Below are 19767 nucleotides of genomic sequence, written 5' to 3' on the forward strand. Positions count from 1 at the left end.
TCAAGACCAGAGACTGTGTATTCCTTCCATCAGAGCTGTGCAAGACATCGAAGCACAGCTGGAATTTTATGCCCTACACTGATAACTCAGGTAGAGGAACAGAAAGTCAGGAAAACCAGTCTATCTGCCCCCACACAAAGCTGTGTCTTTGTTACACCTGCTTCACGTGACTGTGAGACTAGCAGTCACTTTGGTTCCCTGTACTCTTTCTGCCCATGAGTCTCAGCCTTTCACTGAATGTGTGGGTCTGAGTTGTCAATGAACCTGTCTGGCATAAGGACAAGACATGGCTGCTCGCTAAGAGGGCACTGCTTAGAAAGAGCAGCCTAGTGTAGAACGTCAGCAACTCTAGAGTCTAGTGCAGTGGATTAATGAAATCAGCTAGAGAGCCCATCCAACTAGAGGCCCTCACCTGTGCAGCGAGCAGATGGAACTCTGGGAATGAGCTGCCCTTTTTGCTGTGTGGCTAGGTTATCTGTGGCTGGGCTCGGGATCAGCTGTTTCTAGGGTCTTCAGCTCCTTAACCCAGAGTCAAAACAAGGGCTCACATAGATTTACAGAACCGAGTAGCAGTACAGATTAAAAAGAGACACACCACCAAAAAGGACCGAGCTCCACAGGATGAGAGTACTCCAGGGAACTTGTTATTCTGAGCTTTCTTTTGTGGTGTCTAGAGAAGTTTGATTACTAAAGGGTGTACCATGAGTACATATTAAGTCATGTTCATTTTTTTCTACTGTGTATGCCCCTTCCTATAGTGCACTCGATTTTAATCATTTGTGTGTTCAATTATGCATTAGTACTGGGTATTAAATATGAGATTTACCCTAAAAGGTACAAGCCTAACTATACATGCATTCAAAACAAGTTCATACTGGGCCAAACCCTTGTATTCTTCATACTCTGGTGTGTTAAGAATACATTTGAGTATTAACTACCATTACACACAGAAGGAAGTATATGTAGCTTGACGTAGATGGGTATGAAGATGGTTCTGAGATTGCTAGGCACAGTGTTTGGAGAAGGGTATGCATACAGAGTAGGTGCAGGTGAAGGAATTAGGCCACCGAGTGCATTAGTACAGGGGTTCATGTGTGCATAGCCCAAGACCAAGGGGTATCCTGGGATGCTTGCCTGCCTCAACTAAAGAGATTGTTGGGGTATTGTGGGAATACTTAATTTTTTTTCCTCCTTTTTTCCTGTTATTTGAAAAACATCTGATAAGCACAGGGTAAATACATAAGTAAAAGTGAAACTGGCAAGGCTGGAGCGATGTCTCTGCAGTTAAGAGCACTGTCTATTTCTCCAGGGACCTGGGTGTGATTTGCAGCACCCACACAGCAGCTCACAGCCATCTCTAACTCCAGTTACAGGGATCCAGCAACCTTTTCTGGTCTCCTTGAGAACTGCACACATGTGTTACACAAACATCTGCAGGTCAAACATACAACAAATCTTTTTTTAAAAAAGAAAATGTCCCCTGTTCCTAGGGAATGAAGTCTGTAGCTCAAACTGGTCTGTAAAAATATTCATCTGGATGAATGACTGGGCTCAGTTTGACTGGGTTTGATCTTTAGCCTGCAATGTTTGATCTTTAGCCTGCAATGCCTCCGGCCAGGAGATCAGGGCTCCCCAGTCACAATGCAAATTTCAGACCAGCCTAGAATACAAGAAATACCCTCCACTAGTGCTGTTTTTCAAAACAACAACAACAACAAAAAAAAACAATTCTATTTTTATCATAGTGGCATAGATAATCTCAGCACTAAGGAGGCAGAGTCGGGAGGATCATGAGTTCAAGGCCAGCCTGTATTACATACCTCAAAACATCCTGTACTACAAAGCAAGACCTTCGAAACACAAGTCAATTACTTTCTGCCACTTTACCTAAAGTCATGGAAAAAGAAATCTTAAAGAACAACCCCTGCATCAGAGACCAGGTTGAATCAGTTTTTACTACATCCATCTCTAACCTCAAGAGCATAATATTCTCCGTGCTCTGGGTATCACTCATGCTACTAAATCAGAAACATCACGCTGCTCACTAGTCTGTTTTCATTTAGCTTGTGAGCTTCCAAGAGTGAGTCGCCAGAGTCAGGTTATAAGTGGGCTCTTGGTGAACTGATTGCTAATGGATTGACCTGGAGGTCAAATTGTATGTGCTGTGGGATCCCAATACTAACAACAGTACCTAGCATGTGTCTGGTGCTCTAGTGAGTTGGTGGAAAACATAATATTTTTCTGGCTATACAATAATATATATTTTTGCTTATGAAGCAGAATGAAAATATGAATAAATATTTATCTTTTTGATCACACAAACTATGCAACAGCAGCACATCAGTTATAAATGGTGAAAAAGAACATAAATTTGGGTCATGATAGTGGGAACAACTTTCTTACTGCCCCAAGCCAACACTGTGGCTGCCACACTAAGTGAGAAGCAACCCCATCTTTCCTTGATCTCATATTTGCTGTCTCCCCACTCTACAGGAAACCCCTAATCTCAGTGGCTGAGAACAGTCACTGAACATTAGCACTGTGGCAAGCGAAATATTTTGGCAGGTGAACCCCAATGATTTGCAGGCAAAAATGATGCCACGTGCAATAAGGTGTTAAGTTGGTGTTCTCACTGGGGCTGAGCACATATTTCTGATAAGTGACCAGCTGAAAACGTGAAGGGAGTGGCAAACACAGGCTGTACAGTTCAGAGTTGTGACTTCCTGTTCAACTTTATGGAGGAGGTGAGAACAGCAAGAGAAACTTCACGGAGATGCTTTTGTCTTCACGTTTCCTTCTCTGGCTTTCACCATTCATTTTACACTGCACAGAATATACCACATTGCCTGCTTATTACAGTGTATGCAGGAAATTACAAAAATACCATTCTAGGTATGGAGGAAACCTTAGGTATAACTGATGTATGTGTAAAAAGTTACCAGTAAAACTCATATTTAGGGAAAGAATTCTGGTAATATATGGTATTATTACCATGACTTTACTGAGACACTAGGATATGTGTTGGACTTTGTTAACTTTGAAATCATATTAACTTTTCGCACTAAATACAACACATAAGACTTGTGTTTTCCATTGCTTTCATTAATAATCATTGCTTTGGTGACAGCGATTCACTCGTAAGATAGTGGCCCAGACTGATGATAACAGCAGCTTCTTATATTTCACACCTGGGCTCAGACCACAACTTTCTTCAGAAATAATGTGTATTAACACCTCTTTACTTTAGGGGAGACTCCTGTTGTGTTGGCTGGAAGGGAGATGCAAGATTAGGGGACATGATGCATTTGAAGACGTTTTTGCTACAAAAATCTTACTTGTAACCCTAGCCTTCTCTTCCACTTTTAGGGAAGGTCTTTGGAAAAAGTAGAACGTTTAAAAGGAAGAACCAGTCTCAGAGCTGGCACAGTGCTGGCACAGTGCTGGCTGCCTGCGGGACTGCATCTTTACTGCTCCCCCAGGTCCTTTCGCTGAAATGCCTCTTTCACATGGCCCCCACACGGCAGCACGGCCCTAGTGGTACCCAGCTGCCCTCTGAGTCCTTTCCAGAAGCTCAAGACTTACTTGAATCTCTTAAACCAATTCAACTTTGTTCATGTTTGCCAGGCTTGGGCTGGAGAGATGGCTCAGAAATGAAAAGGGGACTCATAGCCAAAGGCTCACACAAAGGTTTGCTAACCTTGTGTGAATTTTTCTGACCACTTATTTAAATGAAATGCTTTTTGCTCAATCAAATACAGTGCTTTCTCTTCTCTTCATCAAGTTTTAATTAAGTGCTTGTCTCAAATAATCCCTAAACTATGGGATCCTGTTGTTCTTTAAAGTACCCATAAGCTGCAAATTAAGCTAGAGGTCAAATTCAAGAAGAGAAGGAAACGGAAGTGATGCTTGCTTGATGTGAGGTTTTTTTCCCCAATGCTTAGAACAGCGTTGAGAATTATTTCTTATAAATGTGTGGCACAAATGACATGGTGGTGTCTGGCACTGGTAGTGTCTGCTGGCACTGGTTTTGAGTACTTGAGAAAGTTAATCAGAAAGTTATGAGTGGCTATTGCGGGTGAACCACACCGAGTGTGATACACAGGATGGGTAAGGCAGTAGGAGACTTACGGAGCTTGGACTAGTGCAAGTGGTGGACACACTTGGTGTGCGTGTAGGAGTAGCTGAAAGCAGGTGGGAGTAGCTGTGAGGGATAAGCTTGCCCTTTGTGTAAGAGGGCACAGTAGAATACAAGGACGAGCAATTGTTCTAAAGCTTTTCAGGATTTGCCCAACTAGAAAGCTAGCTATGATGGCGTTTCCCCTTACGGTTTGTCCGATGAGGGCTGAACCGAAGTATCTGTGTTCCACATAAAAATCTACCACTCTGTGACGGGTGACATAAAAAGTAAGATGATGTTTGTGAAACTCATAATAATGACAAAAGCTACATTTTTATGGATTGATTCCTTACTGCTTCTGAGTTTACCACAACTTCATACCATATATAGATCATGCCATATTATGTAAGTAAAATCTTACGAACGTAACCATACAAATTCCTCCAATCGTAAGTGTCCATTTTAAGATAATGGGTGATGCTCACTACGTGGAATGAGTCCATGGAGTTGGTCCAGTGGAATGCCGACTACTTTATTGCCCCAATCTTCAAAAACCTGGGCAGGTCCTTGCTATTTCCCCCATTCTAAAAATGAGGGGGATCTAGGCTTGGAAAGATCACAAACCTGCCAAAGGTCGCATACATAGAGATGAAAGCATTGAGATAAATGTGTTTTCCAAACCCAGAGCCTGTGCCCAAAGTGTTACATAAATATTTTCCCCAAATTGCGTCTTTTTTCCTCTCTAACATATAAATAGCTTGTGGTATTTTAAGGTCTACATTGGAAGCTTACCATCACAATAAAATGTACAGTATTTAATCACCCAGGAATTCTTCATGCTGGTAATGGGACACTTAGCTCAAGCTCCAGACACAGATAATGGTTAGTTTTTCTGCTCCTAAGCCTTTGTCTTTCCTGTGCTGTATGCAGATAGTCACAGAGTATAGTCTTGTGCACTGGGCTTCCTTCTCAGAAGGAAAATGTCTGGTGCTTCTGAATGTGTGTTATTTGGTCCTGGTTTGATCATGGATCACGTACATCCCAAATTCTAGGCTTGTGTTTCCTGCACTTGTAACTATACATTTAACATGGCCTGATTTGATTTTTGTATCTTGGTAAAGGTTATTTACTAAACAACTATCATTTATATAAAGCTTTCAGCTATGGACATAAAATAAGTATCTACTGAAACCATCCAGTTTGACGGGTTTTAATGGAAGGATGTGCGTGGGAAGCCATTGCCCCAGTAAAGATAGCAAATGCAAGCATAGACTCTAAAATTTGCCGCATACCCTTCCAGAGCCTCCTCCCCACGCCTCCCATGTATTTCCTCCCCAACACAGCCACCTGCCTTTGCTCGCTACAGAGTTTCTAGTGTTTAAACACAGCCACTTATTTTTTTATTTTTCTCATTTTTAAGGATGTATTTTTATGCTTATGTATTTGTGTGTCTGTGTGAGTGTATGTCATGTGTGTGCAAAACCTAAAGGAGGTCAGAAGAGAGCTTTGGATCCCCTGGAGCTGGAGTTATGAATGGTTCTAAGCTTTTGGATATTGGTATTAACCAAAATTGCATCGTCTGAAAGAGCAGCAAGCACTCTTCCCCAGTCGCTGTGCTTCTTTTAAAGTTCCTTCTTAGGTACTCACTACTACTTACTACTGGGTCTTCAGGTTCATGCATAGTTTTGCATGCATCAACAGTTCGTTCCTTCTTGTTGCTGAAGAGTGCTCCATGATATAGACACATTACCTTTTTATTATTGTATTTAATAACTGTCTAAACTTTGAGATATGCAAGGAGTAAAAACAATTCAGACTTTTAATTTAAATTCTGTGCTTTAAACTTAATACGTATCAGGCATTCGTCCTTAAAATTTAAATAGATATTTAAATTGAAAAGGAATCAGATAGGAGAGAGAAGAGGGATGGAGGAGAGGATAAAGAATTTGCCATAGAAAGAGCATCATTCCTGTCTTCCAGAACCATATAGAACTAGGTATGTAGCTCAGTTGTAGGGCATGAACCCAGAATGCACAGGCATTAGGCTCAATCCCCAGAATCACAGACATTCAAACCTATGAATTCACTTTGCATCTGACTCTTTACTGCATGCAAATTAAGTACACAATGTTGCATTGCATATACAAGATTCTGTTTGATAGTTTGTATTTATATAAAATACTTCAATGTGTCATACATTCTGGAAACATTGGGTTCAGTGCTTTTTTTTTAATCAGTTAAGTTAATGCGCCATTTTTGGCAATATAGTTGTAACTAGACAATACATTCTTCCATCTTGTATATATTCATACTACAAAATAAGACCAACACTTTAAAGGAAGATGGATGGCTGTTTTCACCAGTCCTCAGACTGGTATTCCATGACTCCTAGCCCCAGGTGGTGTGCTGGAGCAACTCATGAAGTTAGGTAGGCTGAAGCTAAACTTCCTTGACCCTCAGTTTCCCTATCTATGAAATGAGAACAGCAGTCTTGAGAGGCTACACTGGGCTTTATGTCAGATGGCATTTGTGAGCACATGGCTATACAGGAAACATTTGTAAATAAATGTTGTTCCTTGCCATGCTCCCATTTTATCAGAAGAGATCCTTAGACACATAGGTAGAGTCATTTCCTAAATTGTGCTTCATGCCATTGTTATTTTAGCACTTCCCATATGCTTCTTAACCGAGCCAGAACACAGAGGCATGGGAGCATCCTTGAGTAGCTGTCTGAAGAGGACTTTGTCTCCCCAGTGTTGGCACCAAGCCAGATCTGTGACTGTACAGCGAGAGGAAAGGGAAGCCTTGTTCTGTGATCACATTTCAAGAGTGACTCACTCAAGGATGGAGGCTCGTGTGTAGCTGACACCTGCTCTGGGGCTTTTGGGAGTAGATACAGTGGTTGAACCCAGGTGGGAGGTAACAGCTCATACTGGAAACCAGAGGTTTGAGTCTGTGCTCTTTCTGTTTGAGTGCCCTCCTGGGAAATGTAGTAGATTACTACTGGCTATTTGGACGAGATCGAGTGTTCACACGACCTTCAAAAGTACTAATTATAAATCACTGTGGTGAGAAACCTAAGAAGTCACCAGGGCATCCCATCAGGAGAACTCAAGAAGTTAAATGCTAAGAAACATCATCACACTGAATTACAATATGACCAATAATGGGGTTGTTGCTGAAGGAGAGCTATGGGAAATGTCATGGTGAAAACATTTTGACACTACTGGGATAAGAAGACTCCAACACAAGATAAACATTAACGAAGAATGGTTAGCATGTTGAAAACTCTCCCTATGTTGTAACAGAAAGGTTTTCAGGGTAGGGGAGGGGAGAGCAATGAAACCTGGTTTAAGTTTCAGCTCAGCCTCTAAGAAGGCACATGACCTCAGAAAGGAATTCATTTCATGAGTCCTCAGTTCTCCCATGTAGGAACAGGTGATTCATAGGATCTGTGTTACTGAATGATTAACAAGAGCAGGATAGGCAGGCAGTAAGTAGTCTGAGGTATCTCCCAAGTGAAAGGCCCGAGGAAAGTCTCCTCTTCTACAGAAAAGGAAAAGACCAATCTAACACCCCCTTCTCCTAAAAAACATTACCCCATTCTGTCAGTTTCCAGGAAAACCGAAATTTCTCAAATCTTTGGGTGTGGCTATGTGTTCTGTGCAGGAACATATGTGCCATGCCACATGAGTGTAGGACATCCTCAGGTGGCAGTCCTTGCCCTCCACCTTGTTTGAGATATGGTCTCTTGCTATTCTCCATAGCACACAAAGGCTAGCTGCCTCATGCTTCCAGAGATTCTCTTTCACCTCATGTCTCACCCCAAGGCCACCAGAATTACAGATATACGCCATATCTGGCAGGTGCTGGGGGTTCTGAAACATTTTTTTTTTTTTTATCAAAGGTCATCAAATTTTGTTTTGGCATCCTTTTCTCTCTACACTGGAACGATTCTGTTTGGCTTCCAGAGGTACATGATATGTGCTCATGAGACATTTCACACACTTCTGTCCTCAGAAGGAAACAACACATCCTCACTGCTTGTCAGCATGTGAACATTTCTGGTCGTTGGCAAGTGCCTCTGTAAATAGGAACGTAAATAAAGTAAATATTTGGTATTTTCCAGTAGAAACCCAGTGGTTTCTGTTTTGCCAGATGGAAAGAGCTGTCATACAAACACTCAATTTTCAGATATTTTGGTAGACATGGAAAATTTAATTGAGTAAAACCAGTTTTTAAAAAAGTGAATCTTCATCAGAACGAAATGGTATGTCCTCAGTGTTTTAGAAATCTAGGGGAGTTTCCATTGGTGAATAGATCTTGCTTTGGGTGTGACCTTTCAGCTGGGTTGAATCTGTCAGGCCTGACCACATAGCCAAGGTCCCAGGTATAGCCCTTACTTATTTTCTCCTTTCAGCTTATTTGCCACTCAATTTGCTGATGCTAACTAAAAAGATTTCCTTTTCTAAATAGAAAAACTCATCTGCCTTTAACTGTTACATAACTTGCACGCATGAGTCACTGAGTGAAACCAGCAGCCGTTCATATTTTAAAAAAATTATTTATTTAATCCTATTTAAATTAAATCCTATTATTTAAATGTTGCCCCTTTTTCCTGGTCCCCCTCCCAGAGTTCTTCACCCTATTGACCCACCCTTTAACCTCTGAGAGGGTGCCCCCTGGGTATCAAGTCTCTACAGGGTTAGGCGCATCCTTTCCCACTGGGGCCAGACAAGGCCGTCAGTCCTCTGCAACATATATGCTGGGGAACCTCCGACCAGCCCATGTATACTTTTTTGGTTGGTGGTTTAGTTTCTGGGAGCTGTTTATCTGTCTCTTGCCTTCTTCCTCCATGGCACCTCTTCAGACATCTTTTTTATATTTTTATATTTTTTATATTTTTATTTTATATACTTATATTTCATTTTATATTAGCTATCCTTACCCTGGGCCATCCAATGTCAGTTTATGAATCTGTTTCTCAAAGTGTGTGTCTATCATGTGTGTGTGTATCTCTGTGTGTGTGTGTGTGTGTGTCCATCTGTGTGTGTATGTGTTCATGTGTGTGTATGTGCTGCATGTTTGTGTGTGTCTCTGTGTGTGTCTGCCTGTGTGTGTATGTACCCATCTGTGTCCACTTGTGTATGTTTCTGCGTGTGTGTCCATGTGTGTGTGTACCTATATCTGTGTGTGTGTGTGTACCCATCTGAGTCCATGCGTGTGTTTCTGTGTGTATGTCCATGTGTATGTCTGTGTGTGTGTCAGTGTGTCTGTGTCTGTGTGTATGTGTGTGTGTAAGAAGACACTCAACTGTAGAAAACAGGGCTGTCACTGTTCTTACAGTATGGCAATGGTGGTTTACTATAAGTTATTTCTGCTGCTTTAATGATGGATAATATCTCTATTTCGTCTTTAATGAACTTTGATGAAGTTCATAATGACAATAAGTTTTTGAAGATCACAGAAATGGTCCTTCTTTATAAAGTATGAGCATTAATCATGAGGACTGTTCTGTGCTGTGGATATAGCTTAGTTGCTAGAGTGCCACTGTGGTATGCACGAAGTCGTGGGGTCATCACCCAATAAGCTGAGTGTGGTGGCTCACACCTTGTGATTCCAGCATTCCCGAGGTGGAGGCTGAAGAATCAGAAGTTCAAGGTCATCCCCAGATACACAGGGAAGTGCTGGCTAACCTGGGCTACATGAAATACCATCTTTAAAAAAATTGTTCTGTAGACACTTCGGGTCTTTTATCCTACAGAAATTTGAGGACCCTTTTGATATAATAAGTACTTGCTGAAAAACTATGGAGATTCTTCGTTGAGATTCTCTTTATATCAGAAGATCAAAAAAGAGATGATAATAATTAGGTTGAAAACAAGGGAATTAGATTAGTATCGCCCCTCTGCTAGGGAAAACTGAAGCCACAGTGGCTTTCTGTAAAAAGTAAACTTCACACTGCAGAAAGCTCAAGTGTGGGAAGAATGTGAAGTGTGTAGCAGATGCTGGAGAGTGTATGTTCATGCCTTAGACCCCCTGTCTTTGACTCCTGGCTCTAACTTACTGCCTATGTGGCTTTTGGCAGCTACAGAACCTCTCTGCTCCTTGTTCTCTGATCTTCCCTGAAGAATCCAGGTATCAGTGGAACTGTGCCCATCAGCCTCAGGAGGTTACCAAGACATATGACATACATGAAGAGTTTGCAGAGTGCCTGCTATCCAGAGTCATCCAGATGTGTCATTTTATAAATATTGTCACATGTAGAAGTGAGTGTGAAAGGCACGTTTGTTATTATTATCATCACCGGAATTATGATTAGGCAGAAAACTTACAAGCAGAAAGGCTAAGTCATTGTCTCAGTGACTAACCATACTCTACACATTGAGATCAGCACTTAGGTTTGATGCTGGCATTAAAATGACTGTCACACCAAAGCTTTTGAAACATAAATAATTTCTGAGGCTTTCAATCCTCTTTCTCTTGACTGAATTCATTAGACCTAGTGTAACAAATACATTTTATTCCATGCAGCCTTTAGTTCCTCCTGATGACATCCAGTGTGTAGAGCACTTGAATTTCGTGTAGACGCCTACAGAGACAGAATTACTTGGCTGGTGATCTCAGTACATTGCCAAGTGCTCAGCATCTCTCCCCAGAATGCTGAGTCCAGCTTGGCCTGCTTTCTGATATCTTTCTTGCCTGGTGGATGCCAGGGATGTTCTGTCATGAAAACAGAGTTTCCTGCGATACTCTGAAGAGGCTCTAGATGCTGTTGTACTGTGTTCCTAAAGAACTTAAGCAGCACCGGGCACATGTTTTGTTTTCATTTGACTCCTGCTCTGCCAAGTTGGAAAAGTGCCCAGGCCAAGTAATTTATTTGGGGGAAAAAAAAAGAGCCTCAAAAAGAATAAAAACCTCCGAGAATCCTGGCTCCTCTGTAGCATGTGTGTTCTAGTGGGTGGACAATAATTTTTGGCTTGAGTAGACTGACACAAAAGCAGAAAAATTAAGAGCTGGCCAGGGCGACCTGAGCAGAATTCTCTGTTAGCAGTAGAGTCACCCAGAGGTGGCTCCTTGGCTCCTGCTGTCTCTTGCAGTCTTCACAGAAAACCCCAAAGGCAGATTCACCATCTCAGACCCTCTAGGAGGCCCCACGGTGTTGCCAGCCTTTCCCCTCTCTAGATGTGCGCATTACTTATTTTCCCTTTATAACAAAAATACTAAAGCTGAGTGGACAGAAGTCAGGACAATCTCAGAGTTTAAGGTGGAAATGACTTGATAGATCGTGGCCCATCCAGATCACCCAACAGCATGCATTTATTTAATATCCTGTTTCTGAAGACTAATGTAAAAATGTTAAGTGAAAACTGTGAAATCCAGAGTGCATGTTATACCTCTAGATGTAAGGAAAAATTATTTTTATTGGGAGGAAAAATATCAAAATGTCAGCCATATTCTTTAGTGTCTTGCAGTAATGATTTACATCTTCCCAATTTTATGTTTCCTGTCTTCCATTTTCAGTAATAGGTATAAATTTTATTTATTGTCTGAAAAAATTGTTTAAAATAATACACTGTACTAAAATCAGTACGGAGGGAAATTGGGAACTGTACAACTGAGCCTTTATTTTAAAAGGATTTATATTTATTCTGGTTATGATTTTATCTATGTTCATACGTGTGTGTCTATGTGAGTGGCACCTGTGTGTAGGTGCCTGCAGAGGCCAGAAAAGGGCGGCAGAGCTTCAGATTCCTTGGAGCTGGACTTACAGGCGGTTGAGAGAACTATGGGTGTGGGAACCAAGCCAAGGTCCTCTGAAAGAGCAGGAAGTGATTTAAAAAAAATTGTATATTTTATTTACTTATATTTCAGATGTTGTCCCCTTTTCCCATTTCCCCCATCTCCACCCCCAGAAACCCTTTATCCCATCCCTCCTCCTGTTATTTCTATGAGGGTGTGCCCATACCCATCCACCCACTCCCACCTCCCCCCCTCAAATTCCCCCACACTGTAGCATCCAGCCTTCACAGGACCAAGGACTTCCTCTCCCACCTATGCCCAACAAGGCCATCCTCCCCTACATATATATATACAGCTGGAGTCATGGGTCCCTTCCTATGTGCTCCCAGGCTGGTGGTTTAGACCCTGGGAGCTCTGGTTGGTTGGTATTGTTGCTCTCCCTATGGGGCCCACAAACCCTTTCAGCTCCTTCAGTCTTTAACTCCTCTATTGGGAACCCCTAGATCAGTTCAATGGTTAGCTGCGAGCATCTACCTCTGGCAGAGCCTCTCAGGAGACAGGTATATCAGGCTCTGGTTGGGTTGTATGCGGGTGTGTGTGTGTGTGTGTGTGTTTGTGTGTGTGTGTGTATCTGTGTGTGTAGATGTAAATGTGCTATAGTGTTTGTGAGGAGGTAAAAGGAACAGTTTCAGGAGTGGAGCCTCTCCCTTCGCTGTGAGTTATGAGGCCTGAACTTAGGTCCTCAGGCTTGCATGACAACTACCTTTTACCTGTGTGGCCATCCTGCTGGCCCTATCTTCCATGTGTTATGAAAAGATGATAGTGCAAACGGCCATCATGTTTCCTTTAATATATGTATTTCAACCCCAGAATCTTGTCCTGAACTGTTCTGGTCCATTAAATCCCAGATCTAGAAAACAAAGCTCAGTTTTCATATCTGGATGAAGGGGGTTCAGAGGCAGAGGCAGGCTGATCGCTGTGAACTCCTGGACAGCCTGGTCTACACAGTGAGGTCTGGGTTAGCCAGGGCTATGACAAATAAGCAAGCCAAACCTGCTTTATATATGCCCACTGCATACTTATTTTTTCCCTTTTCTTCTTTGGTAAATGAATACAAATGACAATTAGTTACAGAATTCTGCATCTACAGTACAGTCTTATCATCTTCCAGGAACTTAGAGCTGAACATCAGTATAATGCTGTCTGTTGGCCATTCTCTTACCAGTGGGACTTCTCTGTCCAGTTAGAACAGGTTTTTCTTCTTATACAGGGGTAATAATATATAGTAACCACAGGAAATTTGGAGTATAAAAAAAAAAAAAAGAAAAAGAAAAGCAAGAAATATCAGTTACCCATAGTCTTACAGTGGTAAGCTTTGACTCTGTGAGACTTTCCTGCGTTTCTTTTGTCTGTGGAATTTAACTGTAGCTGAAGAGGTGCAGTTTTCACAATTGTGTTATGTGGTTGAGTTGTATTTTACATAAAGGTTATAAAAAAGGTCCTGATGCCTAGAACCCTTCACTACTTACTGTTCATAGTCTCAAACTACAGTTGCTCACCAGAGATGGGTGAATGGCTACATGTGACATGAGACAGGAGCCCAGGGGAAGCCCTACATGTCTCCCTGTCTGAACGGTTTCCTTCAAGTTAAACAGAGAATAACAGATATTAAAGACATACTAGTTAGTACTGAGATTTTTCTCAAAGTTAAGCGTTAAGAAAAAAGGGGAGATAAGTAAAGGAAATAATCTGTGGTGCTATTTTTATTTAGATTACTTTAAGAATTAGTCTAAGAAATTAGTCTTTATCGAAATACAATTACATCACTTTCCCTCCTTTCTTTCGACCTTGCAGCCCCCCGCTACACCCCCTCAAACTGCTCCCATGTCCCCCTCAAGTTGATAGCCTCTTTTTCTTTGAATGTTATTGTTGCATACATACAAACATATATAAATGCAACCTGCTAGGTCCATTTTTGGTGTGTTTATGTAAATGGCTTCCAGGCTAACCACTCTGCACTGGACAACCAATAAGGAGCACACTCATGGAAGGAGCTAATTCTTCTTCTGGCAACTATTAGTTGCCAGTAGTTCTTTGTCTAGGGTTGGGACCCAATGAAGTTTTTTCCTTCCTTATTAACATGTCCACTGATATTGCCGTTATTCTTGTCTCATTTATTCAGCCATTTCTTTCTTATTTATTTATTTATTTATTTATTTATTTAATATCCTGATCACAGTCCCCTTCTCCTCCTGGTCACCCACACAAATCACTCCCTCATTCCCCTCTCTTCTCCTCCAAGAAGAGGGAAGCCCCCTGGGTATCACTCCACCCTGGCACATCAAGTAATTGCAAGTCTAGGTTCATCCTCTCCCACTGAGGCCAGACAGGGCAGCCCAGTTAGGGGAACAGGATCCACAGGCAGGCAACAGAGTCGGGGACAGCCCCCACTTCAGTTGTTGGGGGACTCTCATAAAAACCAAGCTGCATATGTGCTACATATGTGCAAGGAGTGGCGGGGGAGGGGTCTAGATCCAGCCCATGTTTGCTCTGTAGTTGGTGGTTCAGTCTTTGGGAGCTCCAAGGGTCCAGCTTAGTTAACTCTGTTGATCTTCTTGTGGAGTTCCTATCCCTTTCGGGTCCCTCAGTCCTTCCCCCCTCCCCAAGCTCCATCTAATGCTTTGCTGTAGGTCTGTATCTGTTTCCATGGTTACTCAGCGATTTCTAGGAGAAATTGTTGCATAGCAGCCTTCCTGGTATTCTGGCTCCTACAGTCTCTCTGCCTCCCTTCTACAAAGTTCCCTGAGCCATAGATGCAGGGGCTGTGAAGTACATGTCTCTGTTGGGCCTGAACGCCCCATCATCTGTTGGTCTCTGTATTGTGTTCAGTTGTGTTTCTCTGTGATGGTCTCCCTTTGCTATAAAGAGAGGCTACTTTGCTGATAGGGACTTTTCGTTTATAATTCGCATGAAAATATTTCAGAGGTTTCAGATAAAATACATGAAAGGAGGAATACATTAAAATGTGAGATGACTGGATTTTAAATTCCAAAATGTAAATGAACTATATACAAGGATCAGGCAGATAAAACTAAGTTAAAAAAACTCATCCTTGGCTCTCTATAATAAAAGACTGCTTAATGATAAATACCTGATATACAATGAGAGTCTTCAAGCATACCTTGAAATGTCAGAGAATAGACTTCTGAAAATGACCTCCTAACACTCTGCTATGTGAAGAACTTTCTAGAAAACCATGGCGTAAGGCAATAATCTAGATAGAGCAAATAGTTGGGGATGAAAAATTTTAAAATAACAATATGTGTCTCGAGCCCAGTATGTTATCTGTCGTGAGCAGGTTGTGACAAGGTTTAGGGTCCCTATGGGAAGAGGAGCGACAGGTCCTCTCCACTTAGAAATCGTATACAGGATTGACTGTGAGATGGTCAGTTCCCCGAGAGGGGAGAGAGTATACCAGAGACAGAGGTTTGATATTTAATTGCTCTTTAATAATGCATAGCAAACAATATATTATCACCAATGCTAAAGCTATTGTAACAACGAGGTATTGCCACATTTCCTATGCATTAACCCTATTAATACCAATACAGTAAACACGAATAGTAAGTTGCTAATTACCAAAGAAATAAGTATAGCAATAAGTACATTATTAACTGTGGGTTATATGACCTGAGTCCTTATGACTGTAGTTTCCAGTGAAGACCCCCAAACTCGGGAGACCCTTACTCAAGTCTCAGGAAATCACGGCCACTCAAAATATGCAAGACACCTTACCTGGATGCAATCAGCAGAGGTTTATTAGGGAGAGTTGGCCGGCCAAGGTCAAATTACATGTCACATAAGAGCAGAATTTGACAAAAGACCAGCAAGCTGAGGGGCTTTTTATAGCATGGGGTGGGGAAAGGGAGGAATTTTCGCGTGGTTACACATGATTGGTTGTTTTACAATTTTGAACATCAGCAGGCTGTATCAGTCCATGGGGGTGGGGGTGGGGTCAGTTTCTGTAGGCGGAAGCTTATCTAGGTTAGCAGAGCATCTAGTTAGACTTAAATTACAGCTTTCTGGAACACTGGGAAGACCTCGGGGGCGGGGGGGGGGGAGGGAGAAGGGGTAACCAAGGAAACATAACATAAAAATAGCGGAGAATTCCAGAGGAAGGCAACCTAAGTGAATCAGGGTCATGTGGAAAACACTCTGTATTCTCAAAATGTGGTCTTGTCCTGTCACTAGCTCAACTATTTCTCAGTCTCACCTACATGACTTGCATTTCTCTTTGTGGTCAGGAATGTGTCTTCCTGCTTTGGGCCTTCCCCACCCACAGGTGGGTTCTCTTCTCTGAGGCTTGAGGAATGTTCCTCTAACTCAGGGATAATGTACTCTTCCTGGAATGTATCCCAGTCAGTGAAGGCCTGAAATCTTACATTCAGTTCCACTTTCTGGAACCTGCATTCTTTTGCTCAGGTCTAGGGGTAAAGAAAAAGCCTGTATAAAAAATGGTCTTTATAATTTTTCTACACCAGCAGTTTAGGTCCAGAGAGTGCTTGACCACGAAGATAGGGGTGTTCTGTGGCTTCCAGCAGCTCGGGTCCAGAGAGTGCTTGACCACAAAGATAGACCACGAAGTTGGTCTCTCGGCTGCTGCTTTGATGATTGGGTGCAGCAGAATGCTCGGTCTCTCAGCTTGATGATCGATCGGGCACAGAGTGCTCAGTCTCTCGGCTACAGAGGAGGCCTGAACGGAGGATCACACTAGCCAGTCATGGCTACCAGTGTGATGAAGTGCTCCGGCCAAGGGCTCCTTTTTAATGCTTGAATTAGGGTTACTTCTGACATACACAGCAGATAACCAGATGTGTCTGGTTATCTGTGGGGCTATGACTTCATTACAGCTGGTTATCACACTTATTCAAAATAACTTATTTTTAAAACAACTTTTAATTATCAAAACAACTTCTAGTTATCACAGCACTTCAAAACAACTTCACTTCAAACTTGTTTTCTCTCCTATTACAAATATGGAGTCAGTCCTGTTAAGGGCCTGCTCCTTACGATATGTAAGGAGAACAACAACAACAACACAAAGGATTCCATGACGGGAAAAGAAAGTGGAATGAAAGTCATGTTGGATACAGCAGACACAGTAAGAGTACAAACTACCATGGAGTCACATTGAGGGAATATGTAAGAACATGGTACATGGAGATCAGACTCAAGAGAGCCAACAAAACAAAATAGAATAGAAAGAGAATGGCAAATGAGAATAAGTTCTAGGACACTCTCCTGAGTTAACCAAGAGATCATGTAGGTGCAGATTTGAAATATCTGAAATATTTGAAATGAGCCAGTAGGATGTTCAGTGTATCAAGGTACTTGCTGCCAAGCCTGTGGTGGTTTGAATGAGAATGGCCCTCATAGACTTGTATATTTGACTGCTTGGTCCCCTGGAGTTGGAATTGTTTGGGAAGGATTAAGAGGCGTGGCTTTGTTGGGAGTGGTATGTCACTGAAGGTGACCTTTGAAGTGTCAAGAGCCCACACCCTTCCCAGTCACTGCTCAGTCCCTCCCTCTCTCTCTCTCTCTCTCTCTCTCTCTCTCTCTCTCTCTCTCTCTCTCTCTCAAGATATGAGATCTTGCTCCAATGTCAGGTAGCTAAGACAAAGCCTGACAACCTATGTATGCTTTGGAATGTATGTTTAATGTATGCCTATATACTACACACATGGAGAAAATATACTGGAATGTATTAGAATATTAAGATCAAATACAGGGGTTTGAATGTTTGTTTTATTTTCTCGTGTAATTTCCTGAATTGTAGTGATTATGCATTTAAAATTTTTCCCTACCAAGGATATTTTTACTTCTGCAATCAAAACATACATATACATATTTGACCTTCATTTAATAATTGATTGTGACTATAAGAACACCCCACTTAGTTCTCACTGCTCAGGAGAGAAAAGCAGGGCTTAGATTTTACAAGGTGGAGGAAGGAGGGTTTTAAATGTTAATAATGGCATGAAGGCACCCACAGCCCTTGACTTTGACCTTGAATCCAGAGGACTTTCCAGTGCATTTTTTAGGTAAACTGTCATGTTCAAATGCTGCTGGGTCAGGCCATCAAGTGCATCATTAGTGCCCAGAGGACACAAAATATGCAAATGCACAGCTTGGTAAGAGTTCACTCAAAACGGTAAGAGAGAAAGGTGAATAATGGGTCTGATGGGGCAGGGACTGAGGAAGGTGGCAAATGCATTGGATTAAAATGGAAATGAAGGTCAGCCATGAAGGCCAGAGCCAGTGCACCCAAGAGAAACACTGAACATCTGCCAGCATCTTCAACTGGTCCTGATGGAAAAAGTGTGTTCTGCATGTAAGACATGTAGAACAGCACAAAGACCACTGTGAAGTGTCGACGCTCTAGGTACAGCACACCAGTATCAGGACTCTGATGAGGTTCTGGGGCCTGTCCTTAGAGGCCACTAGAAACACTTTCAGTTTAATCTCCCACAGTACTTCAATTAGTATTCATGCTTCCATCACAATTGAGATGAATTTCAAGCATTTGTTCAGTGGAAAGTGTATGGGCACTTTGACAGTTTCTTCTCAAATGTCCGCCCACAGAATGGTTGGAAGACTTACCACTTCTTGTTTCAGGTTCTAATACCCTATATTTTGATCATTATATGAACCAAGTTTTTTACAAATGCCAAAAGAATTCATCAGAATAAAAACCAGCTTGTATTTGGCTAACTGCTTACATTATGCAGGTCTTCATGAAAATTCAAATGGAAAGTGTGAAAAGAAAGAAAAGAAAACTAAAATTAGACCAAAATAATACAACCACTATTTACGTTTTGGTTGGTATCTTACTGTATGCTGCATAAACACCCAAATATCACTTCTAAAGTAGACCAAATCACAGATAAGTTTTTTTTAAATTAGTGTATTTTTTCATTTATTCCTCACCTCCATGCACTTCATTTCCACCCTAACAGTTAAATGTACAGGCTTCCGTATCCATGATTCCATGATTGAATGAAAGTGGTAAATATGTGAACTACACCCATGTGAACGTAGGCATGTGGTTACGGAATTTTTTAAGTGATGATGTCAAGAGCTTACAACTTACAAAAACGAAACTATGTTATTCATTTCTCTGCATTCCAAGTTTCACTTCACAGAAATCCTCGCTCATCGGTGGTAACAAATGGTCTCCAGTGTGGGCGCGCCATGATTTACCATGATTTACCGGGCAATTCCTCCCCAGTGTGCAGTCTCCGCCTTTCCTGTTGTTTATCACAGCATTGCAAAGCACCTTGTACATAGATTAATTATTATGTGCCTTTGCTTTAAGTTTATGGGATAGGGGTCTAGAAATGTACTTAGTAGTTAAAAACATAAGCATTTTAAAACTTGAAAAGTATGAGATTGCTTTTCTAAGATGTTACAAATTCACAATTCATCAGCAAAATGAAAAAGCTATTCTCTGTATTTTCATTAACTATAGCTGTATATATTTTACATAATCTGTGTATATAATATATAACACGTGATATATAATGTAATAATATTGTGTGTGTGTATGTGTGTGTGTTTGCATCTCAGAGCCCATCTGTGGAGGTCAGAGAACAACTTATGGAAATTGGTTCTCTCTTACCATGTAGGTTCTGGGGACTGAACTCAGGTGGTCAGGGTTAGGAGCAAGCTCCGTTACTCACTGACCTGTCTTGCTGGCTCCGAGTACAGTTGATGTTATTATCTTTCATGTTTGCCAATGTGATTTTGGGGAGCTATTTCTTTTTTTTTTCCTGATAATTTAAGGCTGGGCATCCATTCCTATACTTGGTTGTACTCTTTGGTGAATTCCCTATTCTTTTCCACTGGGT

General features: G+C 41.6%; 1 protein-coding gene across 2 annotated transcripts in view; it reads left to right on the plus strand.

The window, feature by feature from the left end:
* The window catches only part of Stat4 (signal transducer and activator of transcription 4), a 110318-nt gene that overhangs the window by 41990 nt on the left and 48561 nt on the right, over positions 1-19767 (plus strand). The window lies entirely within an intron of this gene.

This window comes from Arvicanthis niloticus, chromosome 3 (genome assembly GCF_011762505.2).
Source record: "Arvicanthis niloticus isolate mArvNil1 chromosome 3, mArvNil1.pat.X, whole genome shotgun sequence".
Taxonomy (NCBI): domain Eukaryota; kingdom Metazoa; phylum Chordata; class Mammalia; order Rodentia; family Muridae; genus Arvicanthis; species Arvicanthis niloticus.